The sequence below is a fragment of the Capricornis sumatraensis genome, chromosome 21 (assembly GCF_032405125.1).
Source record: "Capricornis sumatraensis isolate serow.1 chromosome 21, serow.2, whole genome shotgun sequence".
In the NCBI taxonomy this organism is placed as follows: domain Eukaryota; kingdom Metazoa; phylum Chordata; class Mammalia; order Artiodactyla; family Bovidae; genus Capricornis; species Capricornis sumatraensis.
The window spans coordinates 28,292,324-28,307,645 of NC_091089.1; positions in this window are offsets into that span (position 1 = coordinate 28,292,324).

Here is a 15,322-nt window from a genome sequence, read left to right on the forward strand (position 1 = left end):
CTTGAATCTTATTGTGGAATCACCCATAAACTTACAGAGATGGAGATGATTTTTAACATAAAAAGAGGAGAAAATTCTGGCAGAGACCTAAAAGAGCAAATGTAAATAATGTGAATTAAAAGTAAGAGAGTCCCAGGAGAAGATGCTAACAGCATTTTTGGTGAGAGAAGAGCAAGGCCGAGTATAAAGGAGGAAATGAAGCTAGTGGAAGTGCATTCTTCCTTGAGTTTGTACGGAGCAAATGGCAATGCCAAATAAAAGAGAACTCCAGTGTTTCTTGCCTAAGAGGCAATTTGTGATGAAAGAGTGTTATAAGGATAAACAGAAACTCCCAAAGATAAGAGGGCCTGCCTTTCCATAGAAAGGTGGTTACATGGGGTCCATCAGGAGAGAAGAATTAAGGTCAAGGGTCACCATGTTCCTGGAGTCTTAAGTGGTTGCTGTAGCAACTGTGCTTTCTAGAGGGAATATTAGCAGCCGAAGAAGCCAGTGCCAGAAAACAAAGCCGTATTAGTGAAACATTTCCACCATAAATGTATGTCTTGTCTTAGCCATGTACTGTTTTTCTTCACATTCTGAGCATGGGGCTGAGGCCTAGATGTTTGCTGTTCACTCACTAAATCATGTCCGATCCTTCACGACCCCATGGACTGCAGCACACCAGGCTTCCTTGTCCTTCCCTATCTCCTGGAGTTTGCTCAAACTCATGTCCATTGAGTCAGTGTTGCCATCCAACCATCTCATCTTCTGTCGCTTCCTTCTCCTCTTGTCCCCAACTTTCCCAGCATCAGGCTCTTTTCCAATGAGTCAGCTCTCCACCTAGATGTTTAGTTGAGGTAGAAAAGACCAATTTGATGACCCAATTCCTCCTTTTACTACAGACATATGTGATAGTTAATGAACAACTCGGGACTGCTCAATATTTACGATTCTTCTACATTCGCCCTTTTAATGGACAAGCTTATTTATTAATTTTTAAAAAATCACAAATTCTTTCTTTTTCGTTTGTTTTCCGAGGGTGCCTGGCAACTGCATTTCAGGGACCTGTTGACCTGAAATGCCCACTAATGTTCTTGTGAGTAATCCGATTAGCTAGAGTAGTGAGTTGGTTGGCCAGGTATTTGGACTGAATCTCATGGGGGAAGGGAGCTGGAAGGGAATGACACGGGGCCCTGGATCGCTGCAGGCTAAAGAATGCAATTTTGTCAGCTCCCCTTGAGGTGACTAAACCCTGAGGATTTCCTTAATGGTAAGAAAATCATAAAAGACTCATTTTAAAACCATAATACCAATTTAATTAATAGTCAGATGGTTACTGAGTAAACAAGGAATTAGAGCAAAGGGACTTGACTAATTTTTTTGAGCCTGTTTCATCCAGCCAGTGGGAGAGCCTAGAACATTTCCTTACTTCATTTAGGACAGAGCACACTTTTCTTGTGCTCGGAATGCTTCTGTCTTGTCTACTGTGTCTTTCCTCTGGAAATTTCTGAATAAACACAGAAAAAGTCTTGGCCTTTGCCTTTCCTTTTTTTCATTGCCCATAAAGGCAACCATATAAATGGGATCATACAGAATGTAGCCTTTTGATTCTGGCTTATTTCTATTAGTAAAATTCTTTGGATATTCACCCATGTTGTTGCATGTTTCATTAATTTTCCTATTAATTTATAAGTAGTAGTCATTTGAATGGATATACCACAATGTGTTTGTCCACTCAGCACTTGTTGGATGCTTCAGTTTCCAGTTTTTGATGATGATCTTGTGCTTTTTACATGTAAAAAGCAATGTTCTTAAACAGATGGGGAACATATCTGAGAACTGTGGGTAGTATGTATAGACTGAAATGAATCACCTGAAAAACTCAGAACTTATGATATGAGAAATGCATTATAAAATCAGCTTGTAATGGAAGAAAGCAGAGCCATTCCAAGTCATCTTAATAGAGATTCTTAAGCTGGGGTCTGCAAACTGTTAGTGTCTGTGGGTAAAATTCAGAAGACTTGTAATGTGTCCGTGCAATGTCACTTCAGTCCTGTCCAACTCTTTGCAATGCTATGGACTGTAGCCTGCTAGGCTCCTCTGTCCATGGAGCAAAAATACTGGAGTGGGTTGCCATTTCCTTCTCCAGGGAATCTTCCCAACCCAGGGATTGAACCCAGGTTTCTTGCATCACAGGCGGATTCTTTACCATCTGAGCCACTTTATAAATGTAGACAACAAAACAAAATAGTTATTAGCAGTATCTGTGACTTTGCCACAAATAGAAACCACAGATATTTTCATAATCATCTAGTTGGTGGATATATTTTGAAATGGTTTTTATGCTCATTACTTTGCCAACAAAGGTCCATCTAGTCAAGGCTATGGTTTTTCCAGTAGTCATGTATGGTTGTGAGAGTTGGACCATAAAGAAAGCTGAGTGCTGAAGAACTGATGCTTTTGAACTGTGGTGTTGGAGAAGACTCTTGAGAGTCCCTTGGACTGCGAGGAGATCCAACCAGTCCATACTAAAAGAAATCAGTCTGGAATATTCATTGGAAGGACTGACATTACAGCTGAAACTCCAATACTTTGGCCACTTGATGCGAAGAACTGACTCATTTGAAAAGAGCCTGATCCTGGGAAAGATTGAACGCGGGAGGAGAAGGGGACAACAGAGGATGAGATGGTGGGATGGCATCACCAACTCAATGGACATGAGTTTGGGTAAACTCTGGGAGATGGTGATGGACAGGGAGGCCTGGTGTGCTGCAGTTCATGGGGTCGCAAAGAGTCAGACACGACTGAGTGACAGAACTGACTGATGCTCATCACTGCTTTGAAGTTATGGTAGTTATTAGATCTAATGCTAGATTTTGTAGTTAATAACAATACACATATATCACAATTTGAAAAATATTTTAAAGTGTCATTTCAATGTCATTGATTTCCTTTGTAATCCTCCATATTTAATTTTATGAACAATGAGATTAAAAATCTGGGGAAAGAGAGAGGATGGACCCGAGGCCAGCGTGGCATGGCTGTACTCTAGTGGAATCTACTAGCATATGTCAAGTAAGAAAATGGGAGTTATCCTTAAGATTGGTTAGCAGTGGAAGGAAATAAAGAGGAAATTGGACGTTGGTCGTTGGACTGAAGATTTACAGTTTTATGAACAGGATTTCCCCTGGATTAGGAAAGGATGTCATAAAGAATTCCCTGAAATGTAGAGAAATTATCTGTCGTTCTGGCCTGCGGGGTGCTAAGTTTTTCATGGGATGTCACTACATCAAATTCTTATTGATACTTCAGTATTTGTGAGCTTGGTTGTAAGAGTCCATCTCTGAGATTTCAGATGAGACAGTGGTTCTGAGACTGCACAGTTGACTTTGAACGTTGATCAGCCATGTGATTTGGCAAATTCACCCAGCAAATGGCCACTAGGGAAAGGCCAGCTGGGCTCCATCAGGAGACACTCACTGACCTCAGCAAAAGCCCTTCTTACAAGGTCAATAACAGTAGGTGAGCTGGTGCGGTTTCACTGGTTTTGAAGGAAGGAGCGGATGCAACAGGAGTGACAGATGATTCTCCACTATTTAGAACCCGAGCAGAGGAAAGAGGGGCTCTCTAACAGAAAGACAGAAGGCAGTGAATCAGAACAACAGCCAAGTAAGCTGACGTTCTCATTTATGGAAAGGGCAGTCATCTTAAAGGCAGAGGCCAGGGAGACCACGCAAGTTTAATGTCCCCCAAACAACCATGCTTTCCCAAAACATGGTCCTTAGACTTTCTTGGAGATCCAGTGGTTAAGACTCCACCCTTCCACTGCAGGGGGCACGGGGTCAATCTCTGGTCCAGGAACTAAGATCTTGCATGCATTGGGGGGCTGTGGCCAAAAAAACTCCACCAAACACAAGGTTCTTAGTGTCCTAGAGGAGAACATTCTGGACCACTGGACCAAGAGAATGTAACAGGGTAGGGATTCTTAGGTCGGTCTACATCATCACTTAAAGATGCAAAAGTATGATTGATTTTTCCAGTTGACATGACCTTGAGACCTGCTGGGGGAAAAAAATGGGAGGGGGGGTTAACACACAAACCAGCTTGCTCTTGTCTGTCCCCATGGGCGCAGACTCGCTCTTCTCTCCCTTTTCAGCTTTTCTGTTCACTTGTGCTCTGTTCACTGCCCCTTGCATCACTCCCCTGCCCATTCCTTCCACTGAGTTCCGGAAGACTTCGGTCCTCCTGTGCCCAGATGGCCCATTTCCTTAGCTGGTGTCCCCAGCGCTCTACCTCTTCATTGTAACTGAAATCTGGTTTATCCCCCAAACAGCATTTCTTTTGAGCTTTCTTTCATGGTACCAACTTCCCCATCTGACCAAAACCCCTAGAGTCCTCATTACTCCTATTAGGGATTTGCCTGCCTGTGTCCCACAGTCAGACTTCAGTTTTTCTCACCAGGCACCTTTTATACCTCTCATCCTCAATCTTCTGCCATTTCCCCATCCAGGTGTCCCCCCACCATCTGACTGGAGGAAGATGGCAATGTGCTAAGCTTGCTTAAGGAAAAGTGACAGAATTACCTTGATCATGCCCTCAAAAAATTCATTTTATTCTTGTGTAACCCTCATTTCAGCTTGCCTATTCTTACATCCATACCCATGCCTCATTGATTCCTTGTTGCCCTTCCTATATATTCTTAGATTTGGGTTAAACACTTAACCTTCATTTCTTTTGTGAACTATTCTGTGACCCTTCTGCTTCCACTCCCCCATTCAGAAGACAGACCATTATTCTTTTTTTAATTACCCTCCTAGTTTTCACCTTTCTAGACTGATGTTCCCACTTCGACCTTGATCTTGATTTGTCTTCTTTTAAGATCATCCATGACCTACTTTTCATTGTATTTCACCCATTCTCCCCACCTCTTTCCTTCTTTTGTGCCTGAAAACTAACTCATGTCAGCCAAGGTGACACCTCCCTCCCATCCTTCCATTCCCACCACCACTAAAAGAGTAGTCACTTTTCCCTTCTTATCATGCACGGTGGTGGTGACAGCTTCCCTGCCACTTCGCTCTTCCAAGAGCGCCTTTTACTGCAAGGGTTCTTGTCATCACAAAACCCAGCGGTACCCTATCAGCTGTGTCTGTCTTGATCCTTTACTCCACAGCTGCTCTATCACCTCTGTAGAAACATCCAACTTGGTTCTTTCTGGCCTGACTCATTGGTCCTGTAATTGCTCTTCTATCTGAGTATCCCAATCATGTCTCCAACAACATGCCTAAATGTGAACTTTGCAATCCCCATTGCCTCCCACCTTCTTCCTGCCCCCATCACTCTTTCTCCAAGTGACATTACTATGCTCTCTGTTGGTCAGGATTAAACCTCTGGAGTTACATTTGAATTCTCCCCCTCTTTAGCACCAAAATTTAAAAGTAAAAGCACTTCTGTGTCCAAAATATTTCCTCCACTTCTCACTTTCTGTTTCCACAGCTGCCAACTGAATTTCAACCTTCATTGCTAATCACATAGCCTTTTCTAAGTATGTCTAATTGGTCTCCTTCCTCCTAATCTATTTTCCATATAATCTTTTCTATAAGCTACTGCCAAGTTAATCTTCTTAATGCATACCTCTGATTACATCACATCTCTCTTCAAAAGCTTGCTCTCACTCCCCATGGTCAGCTAAGTAAAGTCAAATGTCCTTTGCCTGACATTCAAGAATGGCCAAGATTTGGTTCTATTCCATTGACTCCATTGACTGTGATGGTCCTCCAGCACTAGCTGGACCTTGAACAGATCCCATGACATGCTGCCCCTGGGTCCTCACCCCTTCTTTATCCTGCTGCCTGCCCAAAGGAGCAAACAGAGCTGACCAGAGGCTCCTAGCGTTTGAAAGGCAACCCATTAGGGAGGGGTGAGACTTGAGGCTGAGGTTTCAGAGAGAAAGTGGTTTCAGAAACCCAGAGAAGTGATGATGAAGGCAACGATAACAGAGAGAAAAGTCCAGGTGAGATGCGGTGTGTGTGTTACTGTGTGTGTGTGTGTGTGTGTGTATGTGTGCGCGCACACATGAGCTCAGTCATGTCCTCCTCTTTGCAACCCCATGGACTGTAGCCTGCCCAGCTCCTCTGTCCATGGAATTTTCCAGAAGTGGGTTGCCATTTCCTTCCCCAGGACATCTTCCTGACCCACAGATCTAACCCCTGTCTCCTGCTTGTCAGACCAATTCTTTACCACTCTGCCACCTGCGAAGCCTTGAGACACAATGGTGGAGGTAGAAATAAGAGATCCTGGTGACTTCAGGAACAGAAAATGAGTGAGAGGGAAGAACCAAGTTCCACTTGAGTATTTTAGCTTGGAAGGTTGTTTAGATGATAAAATCATTGGCTTATACAACTAGAAATGTGAAAGAAAGTGAACCTAGCTTCGGACATGAAGTGTTGATATCCAGGCACCCAAGCTCAGATAACAGTTGGAAATGATAGCCTGGGAGATGCAGCCTGGGGGAAATCATGCTGGAGGTGGAGATTCAGGGTCATGAGCCTGTAGGATGGACCCAGCATTTGGAAGTCACCAATAGACATGAGCAGTAAGAAGTGTGAAGACAGAACCCTGGGGTAAAGTAACATTTAGTCAATGATAAGACCAAGGGAAGCCTGAAACCTAGGTTTTTCCTAGGCAGAAGTTACCTCTTTCCTTTAATATGGCTTATACATCCCTTAAGGGCTTCACAGATGGTGTTAGTGGTAAAGAACCCACCTGCCAATGTAGAAAACATAAAAGACATGGATTCTATCCCTGGGTTGGGAAGATCCCCTGGAGGAGGGCATGGCAACCCACTCCAGTATTCTTGCCTGGAGAATCCCCATGGATAGAGACGCCTGGCAGACTATAGTCCATGGGATCACAAAGAGTCTGACACTACTTGAAGCAACTTAACCTATAGCCATACATCCCTTAAACATTTATGCTGTTCATCAGAGCTGTGTGTACTCACAGTTTCTTTTTCCTTGAGTGTTCATGCCTTAAGAACAGAGGCAACGCCTTCTGATGTTTTGAGTCCTAGTCTCTAGTTAGTGTAGGGCCTGGCACACAGGAAACACCCCCAAAATGCTGACCAAATAATTTAATAAATGAAAGAAGAGTCGCCTCCAGTTGCAGCTAGGTTCTGCTTACTCTCTCAATGAACCAACACTTGCATTGCCCTCCACACCTAACTTTTGGCATTTCTGATGGCAGATCAACAATCTAACTGCCATTTTCCTATGTTCTCATTTTAAAAAGTGTTTGTATTGAAATACACTTGCTTTACAATATAGGTATATAGTATAGTGGTTCACAACTCTTAAAGGCTAGACTATGTTTATAGTTGTTGTGAAATACTGGCTCTATCCCCCATATTGTATAATATATCCTTATAGCTTATTTTATACCTGATAGTTTGTACCTCTTAACCCCATTCCCCTGTATTGCCCCTCCCCCTTCCCTCTCCCCACTGGTAACCACTAGTCTGTTCTCTACATCTGTGAGTCTGCTTCTTTTTTGTTATATCCTCTAGTTTGTTGTTTTTTTTTTAATCCAAATATAAGTGATAGAAAGAAAGAAAAGAAAGTGAAGTCATTCAGTTGTGTCCGACTCTTTGCGACCCCTTGGACGGTGGAGCCCGCCAGGCTCCTCCGTCCATGGAATTTTCCAGGCAAGAGTATTGGAGTGGGTTGCCATTTCTTTCTCCAGGGGATCTTCCCGACCTAGGGATTGAACCCGGGTTACCCACATTGCAGGCAGACCCTTTACCATCTGAGCCACCAGGGAACATGACAGCATACAGTAATTGTCTTTCTCTGTCGGACTTATTTTACTTTTTAGCATAATATCCTCCAAGTCCACCCATGTTGCTACAGAGAGTAAAGTGTCATGCTTTTCTAAGGCTGAGTAGTACTCCACTGTATATGTCTATCACATCTTCTTTATCTGTTCATCTGTGGATGGATGCTTAGATTGCTCCCATATCTTTGCAACTGTAAACAATGCTGCTGTGAACATTGGGGAGCATGTTTCGTGTTGAGTGTTATTTTTTTGATAAGTACCTAGGAGGGTAATTGCAGAAATTGGTGATGGACAGGGAAGCCTGGCATGCTGTGGTTCATGGGGTCGCAAAGAGTCGGACACAACTGAGTGACTGAACTGAACTGAATGCTAGTTCTTTTTTCAATTTTTTGAGAAACCTCCATACTGTTTTCCACAGTGGCTGAGTCAACATTGTTCTATGTTCTTGACTGCACATGCCAGACAGAGCCAGACAGAGCCACACCGAGCGTGAGCGCCAAAGTTCCTCGTTTCAGCCCTCGACCAGTACCTTTGTTTTCCTGCTACTCACCTGCTCCTCACCTGCTATCTTCACCCTGGTTAATCTTCTATGCGCCTCTATCTGTCTTCTGCATTTGTCTGAGGTTTGGTTTCTTCATTCATTGATTTCAGACTCAGTTTCAAAACTCCTTTTCTGTGATTCAGCAGAAGGGTAGAAGACTTTTCCTCTGACACTTCATTGCCTCCAAAATGTGCCTTCTAGATGACAATTTCACCTAACTTACTTAGCCCAGAACAGATTTAGAAACTGGAGCAAACTTCTTTATTCTGAGCTTGGGGATAAATCTATTGCATTTTTGGATCCAAGGAGCAATTTCTCCTTCCTTATCGTACATCTTAGAACAGTGGTTCTTCAAGTGTTGGCTCCTGATGAACAGTATCAGCATTCCCCGGGAACTTACTAAGAAGTGTAAATTCTAGGGTCCCACTCTGGAAATGTGGAATCTGAAACTCTGGGAGTGGGGCCCCACAGTCTGCACTTTAACAAGGCCTCCAGGGGATTCTAATATGCTGCTGCTGGTGCTGCTGCTAAGTCGTTTCAGTCGTTTCCGACTGCGTGACCCCACAGATGGCAGTCCACCAGGCTTTCCTCTCCAGGGATTCTCCAGGCAAGAACACTGGAGTAGGTTGCCATTTCCTATGCTAGAAAGTCTGAAAACTGTTGTCTTAGATGCAACACACATTCAGGAGTGAGGTTGGGCAGTGGAGTCCAGAGTCAGGTTTCTTTAACAGATCTCCCACCTCCGAGCTAGGTTACCTTAGACAAGTTACTTACTTACCTTGTTACTTATCAAGCTTCTTACCAAGTTACTTATCTTACCTCTGGATCTTAGTTTTCTTTTTAATAAGATTCACATTTCTGAGTCAGCGATTACAAATTTGAGTCATAGAATTCTTGGGCTCTGTGAACACCTATGAAGACAATATAAATCTCCATGGGTTCAAGTAATCAGAGCTTCAGGGCTGGCCAGACACATTAAAAGGGCTAGGCTGGTTGTGGCCAGGTATATGGCTGTCTTTAGAGGCCCTCAGTCTTACTCAGGAACAAATCCATTTGGCCAGGTGTCTATGAGGCAAATTAGAACCTCCTGACCTCTGTGTCAAAGTCCTGTTTTGAGAGCAGCTAAGTAGATGATCTATGTCAAGTGGTTGTTATTGAATCAGTGTCTTTAACCTGTAAAGAAAGAACTATTTGCAGATATTAGTAGCTTAGGAGGGCTGATGCATGAACAATGATCAACCCCAGATTTCAACAGGCAAAGAGTTGCCTATTGAAAAGCCCAGAAATTGGCTTAGGATTGCTGGGTGTGTGTTACTTATGAATTCAGTGGAAGAGCTTGTTCATTGTATTCTCCACTTCAAGAGTTTAAACTACAAGGTCACTCTGAAAATGAGCACTGATTCTTCTCGAGAAGTAAACCATGTCATTAGCTGCCTGTAGAGTCAATACAACTCTCTTGGAACACACTCAGCTTCTGTTCTTTTAATGCGTATTCATGCCAACACGGTAATTCTTCAGTTGGGACAAATGTTCGCATAAAAGACAAAATCAATTTATCCATAGATTTATTTGAGTCATGTTTAACCCCACTTGGCCTTCTCCCCACTGCTTAGTTCTGAGAACTGCTCCACAGTCATCATGAAGACAAGGGCTATTGCTGACTGATTTGGACAGAGCCATGTTCCTAGCGGCATAGTGGCAGTCAGCTCACAGTATTCACAATCTCTTATCTCCATTCTTGAGGGTGCTAGGGGGTTCAAGACAGCTCCTGAAGCAGGTAAGCTGCCCCATCTTGCACCATGCCCATCCTCTGGGTCCTCAGACTTGGTCTCCATCTAGAGACCTCTAGGGCTATTGAAATGATACTCACACTTAGAACCCAAATCGGTGACTCAGTGTCCATTTTTAAAAGAAGGTCACAAATATGAATAAGTGGGACATGTCTGCTCATATTTGGTTGTTGTTGTTCAGTTGCTAAGTGTGTCCAACTCTTGGCAACCCCATGGACTGCAGCATGCCAGGCTTCCCTGTCCTTCACTATCTCCCGGAGTTTGCTCATGTTTGGTTATTTATTTATTTATTTGGCTGCATCAGGTCTTAGCTGTGGCACATGGGATCTTTTGTTGTGACACACAGACTCTCCAGTGGTGGTGCCTGGGCTCAGTAGTTGCAGTACTTGGGCTTAGTTGCTCGATGACATGTGGGATCTTAGTTCCCTGACCAGGGATTGAACCCATGTACCCAGCATTGGAAGGTGGATTCTTAACCACTGGACCACTAGGGAAGTCGCTCATATATGGTTTTTGAAATCTCTGTTAGCAGGGCTAGTTCCTGGGCATATTGATTAAAAACCTCGGCTGGGGCTTATGTGTGAAGGAGGCAGTTTGAATTTTTGATGCCATCATTTTTAAGAAGCCTTCCAAGCATCTCCCCGCTTTATTATACTGAGACCATCTCCAAATCTGTCCATGTTCACCCTTGCTGTGAGAACTGATTGGCAAAGAAATACTATTTTCTTTGACAGGCGATGTAGTACAGTAGAAAATGCATGCACTTTGGAGTCAGAAAGTGTTGGTTTGAGTTTTACTTTCTTGCATCCTAGGTACTTTATCTGGGTTTTCTTATACAACCCATGAGGATTAATGTACTTGACTAAACAGGGTTAAGAATAGCATCCTCTACCTGTTGGGGAGGCTTGAACACAATAATGAATAAGAAGCATGGCAGGGTGATTGGGCACATAGTAATTCATAAATGGGCTTCCCAGGTGGCTCAGTGGTAAAGAATCCATTCGCCAATGCAGGAGACACGGGTTCAATTCCTGGGTCAGGAAGATCCCCTGGAGGAGCAAATGGCAACCCACTCCAGCATTCTTGCCTGGAAACTCCCACGGAAGAGGAGCTGGGAGGGCTGCCTTCGTGGGGTAGCAAGGAGTTGGACACAACTGAGTGACTGAACATACAGGTGGGGGGGGGGATGGGGGTTGGCTGGCCCTCCTGGACTTTTTAAAGCTATTTATTTATTTATTTTTAATTTTTATTGGAATATAATTGCTTTACAGTTTTATGTTAGTGTCTACAAACACTAACAAACTGAAATCAGTGGAGGTAGAGCAAATTGAAATCAGTGATTTGTACACACGTATCCCCTCTCTTTTGAATTTCCTTCCCATTTAAGTCACCACGGAGAACTGAGTTGTTTAAGCAATTTAAACTTTGGCTCGGTTTGTTGTGGACACCCTATAGAGAAACTTGCAAGCCTCTGTCTGCTCAATTCTAGGTCCCAGCTTTTGGGATAGGAATCACTATCTCATATCTCAGTCGAAGACTCATTGCATTTTTGCCCAAATGCAAAGGTTGATATCATAAACTATGGGAGCCCTGTCAGAATTAGGGTGTCTGTTGGTTAACTTGGCAGTTGCCCCTTGGATTATGAAGCATGTAGAAATGAAGTGGAAGTAATAATCATAGCATTCGAGTGATGTCTGTTTATTTCAGTGAAATTCACTGTATCCAGGGGTCCCCAACCTCCGGGATCTAATGCCTGATAATCAGAGGTGGAGCTGAGGTAAAGCTGATGTTATAATAATATTAGAAATAAAGTGCACAATAAATGTGATGTCCTTGAATCATCCCCAAACCACCCCCTCCACGCCCCTGGTCCGTCAAAAATTGTCAGCCATGAAACCAGTCCCTGCTGCCTAAAAGGCTGGGGACCGCTGCTCTATTTGGTATGACTATCACACCAGTTTGTGAAAATAAGGGTAGTACATTAGGTCAAGGAGCGGGAGGAACTCTGCTGTCTCCATCACTGCTGGGAAATACGATGAAGTGTTGCGGTCTCTTCCTCCTGGCCATTCAAGGATGAGACTCTGAATAATCTGCCCTGGGTAGGGGGAAAGGTTGCAACTGGACCTTGTTGATTGTCGGCTGAAGTAGAACTGCTCCAATCATACTTATAGATTGGGTCTGACTGCAGAGGTCAAGGGTGACGATTGCATCAGTAGTATTTACACTTTGCCCTGGGCTTTGAGCTTCTGCGCATTCAGAAGGGCATCTTTGGCAGGTTCCAAAAAAAATATTCACTCAGAGGCACTAACTCTGCAGCAGGTTGAGGTCATAAATGGGGACTCAAGGCCCTGTGCTCCGATGAGCAGCATGTTGCCTGCTTTCGGTATGTGGCTCAGGCATTCCAACCTCTTCTAATATGATGTAGAAATTCTTTTTCCAAGGTGAAAAAATGTCTTGGACCCAAACTTCTAATATCTACCTGAAAACACCCTATGACAAAAAATTAATAGGAGGTCATCAGTGCCTTGAAATGACTCTGTGTTTTATTAATCGAGTGTACGCGTGTGTTTGAAGAACAGTCATCGATTTCTGGATGAAATACCGACTTCAATCACCTTCCGTGGTTGGGCTGGCAGGCCCCATCTTATTGCCTTCATCTACGAGGCCCCTGAACCTGCAGTTGGTCCTGTAGGGGGAGCTCTCGAGTGTTCTTCTGCCAATGCCTGGCGAAAGGAAGTGCAATTAGAGAGTCAACACATGCGTTGCGCTGAAGGTCTTAACTGCTGTACTAGGCCTTAGCTGCTGTACTAGGTCTTAGCTGCAAGGGACGTTTCAAGCATAATCTTGTCCTCAATAACTGAGACCTCTTGCTAGACGACGGACCAGGTTCATACACTTGAAACCAGAGGCATGTCATCAAGCACTTGACTGGCAGTTCAGACTGAAATTGTGCAACAAGCTTGGGGGAAAGAGAGGTTACCAGAGTCAGGTGACAGTGAAGAAGACTCAATGGAGGGGAGTTTTGAAGAGGGGGGCAGGGCTAGAGCAAAATATGATTCAAAGATCCAGAAAAGAAGGGGGAGAGGGAAGGGAGGTGGGTTTTGCATCCTGACATGTCCACGACTCTGCCAATCTAGACCCCATCTTCATTTCCCCAACTGTCCTGCCTCCCACCCTCCTCACAGTCCCCTAGTCTCTCCTACCCTCCTTTTACCCATCCTGCTAGCGTGGTGTCTTTGTTTTGTGGCCGGCTAGCACCTCTAGCAGCTTCCCTTGTGGCTTAGCTGGTAAAGAATCCGCCTGTAATGCGGGAGACCTGGGTTCAATCCCTGGGTTGGAAAGATCCCCTTTAGAAGGAAAAGGCTACCCACTCCAGTATTCTGGTTTATGGGCTTCCCTGATAGCTCAGTTGGTAAAGAATCTGCCTGCAGTGCAGGAGACCCCAGTTTGATTCCTGGGCGAGGTAGATCCGCTGGAGAAGGGATAGGCTACCCACTTGAGTATTCTTGGGCTTCCCTTGTGGCTCAGCTGGTAAAGAATCCGCCTGCAATTCAGGAGACCTGGGTTTGATTCCTGGGTTGGGAAGATCCCCTGGAGAAGGGAGTTGCAACCCACTCGAGTATTCTTGCCTGTCTTGCCTGTATAGTCCATGGGGTCACAAAGAGTCAGACACAACTGAGCAACTTTCATTCATCATAGCACCTCTAGAGGAGAGTCAGGAGAAGCACAAGGCAGGTAACTCTCCCACGGAAGGCTGTACTGATCAGTGGTGAGGTACCTTCGGCTTTACCTGGGCAACCAGGTAAAGATAGCATCCTGGGGAGAGGGCGGCAGTGGACCATCCTGGGACCAAGGTCCCCAGGCTGTCTGCTCAGTGTTAAGGACCCTTGGGCACAATTGCTCTGGAAACCACTCTGGCTGTTTCTTGTTATTTCCTGGTTTTGCCCACTGGAGGCTTTTAGAGCCAAATCAGAGTTTAAGATCCCAATCTCAGAGGCAGCCAGCCTGTGCTCCGACCTGGGCTGATGGCAATGGGCTGCTCTGCACCTGCTTCCTCCAGCCTAGAAGTGGCCTCCTTGCTTCTTCTGAGGCTGTAAGTGCAGGTCCGGGACTTTCTGAGAGGAATGCGCTTGAGAGTTGGAAGCTTCTTGGGGCCCTGATGCCATGTTTGGTTGGAGTCTTGGATTAGACTTGACATTCAAAGCCATCAACCCTTCTTTGCTTGTTCTTTCCATTTAGAGCTTGGGCTTTCTGGGAAAGCAGTATTTAAAAAAAAAAAACCCAGCACAAATGAGGTTGGGGGATTATCTGGGGATTTCAACAATGGTTGATTCCCTTTAAGAAGGATAATCTGGACTTGAATGTGTAAGGGCTGCAATTTCAAGTCTCACACAGCCTGCAGGGGGCCAAACTGGGTGAATGAAAGTCAGTGAATAAGAGGGAAATGATGTCTCCACAAAGGACACATGTCTCACCATTAGAACACAGGAAGCTTGGTCATCTCATCACTGTTTCCTCTTTGCTCTAGGGCTGGAGCCGCTGGATCAGCAGGAAATCAGGGCTGAGAGGCACTCAGAAAACACTCCTGTTCTTAAAAAAGACAGGACAGACTCTCATTCAGTGCCGTCTTGCTGGGGTATCACTGTGACTGTGAATCTTCTGAGATATTCATCTCTCTGTTTCTCCCTGGGGTTTCTCTCATTTGTTAGCAGGATTCAGTATGTTCTGTTCTTGCAGAGAAAAATCTCCCTAGGCCATTGCATTGCATTGCTTTTAAAGTTAGTATATTTTTTGTTTATTTTTGGTTGCCCTGGGTCTTCGCTGCTGCACGTGGCTTTTCTCTAGCTGTGGTACATGGGCTTCTCATCCCAGTGGCTTCTCGTGTGTGGAACACAGGCTTCAGAGCTCGGGCTCAGTAGTTGTTTTATTTTATTTATTTATTTATTTTTGGCTGCGCCTTGCAGCAGGTGGGATCTTAGTTCGCTGACCAGGGATTGAACCCACGCCCCCTGGCAGTAGAGGGCTGGAGTCTTAACCACTGGACCACCAGAGAAAACCTTACTTTAAAAAAAAATCTACACTTTTTAAAGGCAAATACATCATGACCAATTGGGATTTATCTTTTAAAAAATACTTTCATTTATTTTTGACTGGGCTGGGTCTTCGTTGCTGCATGGGCTTT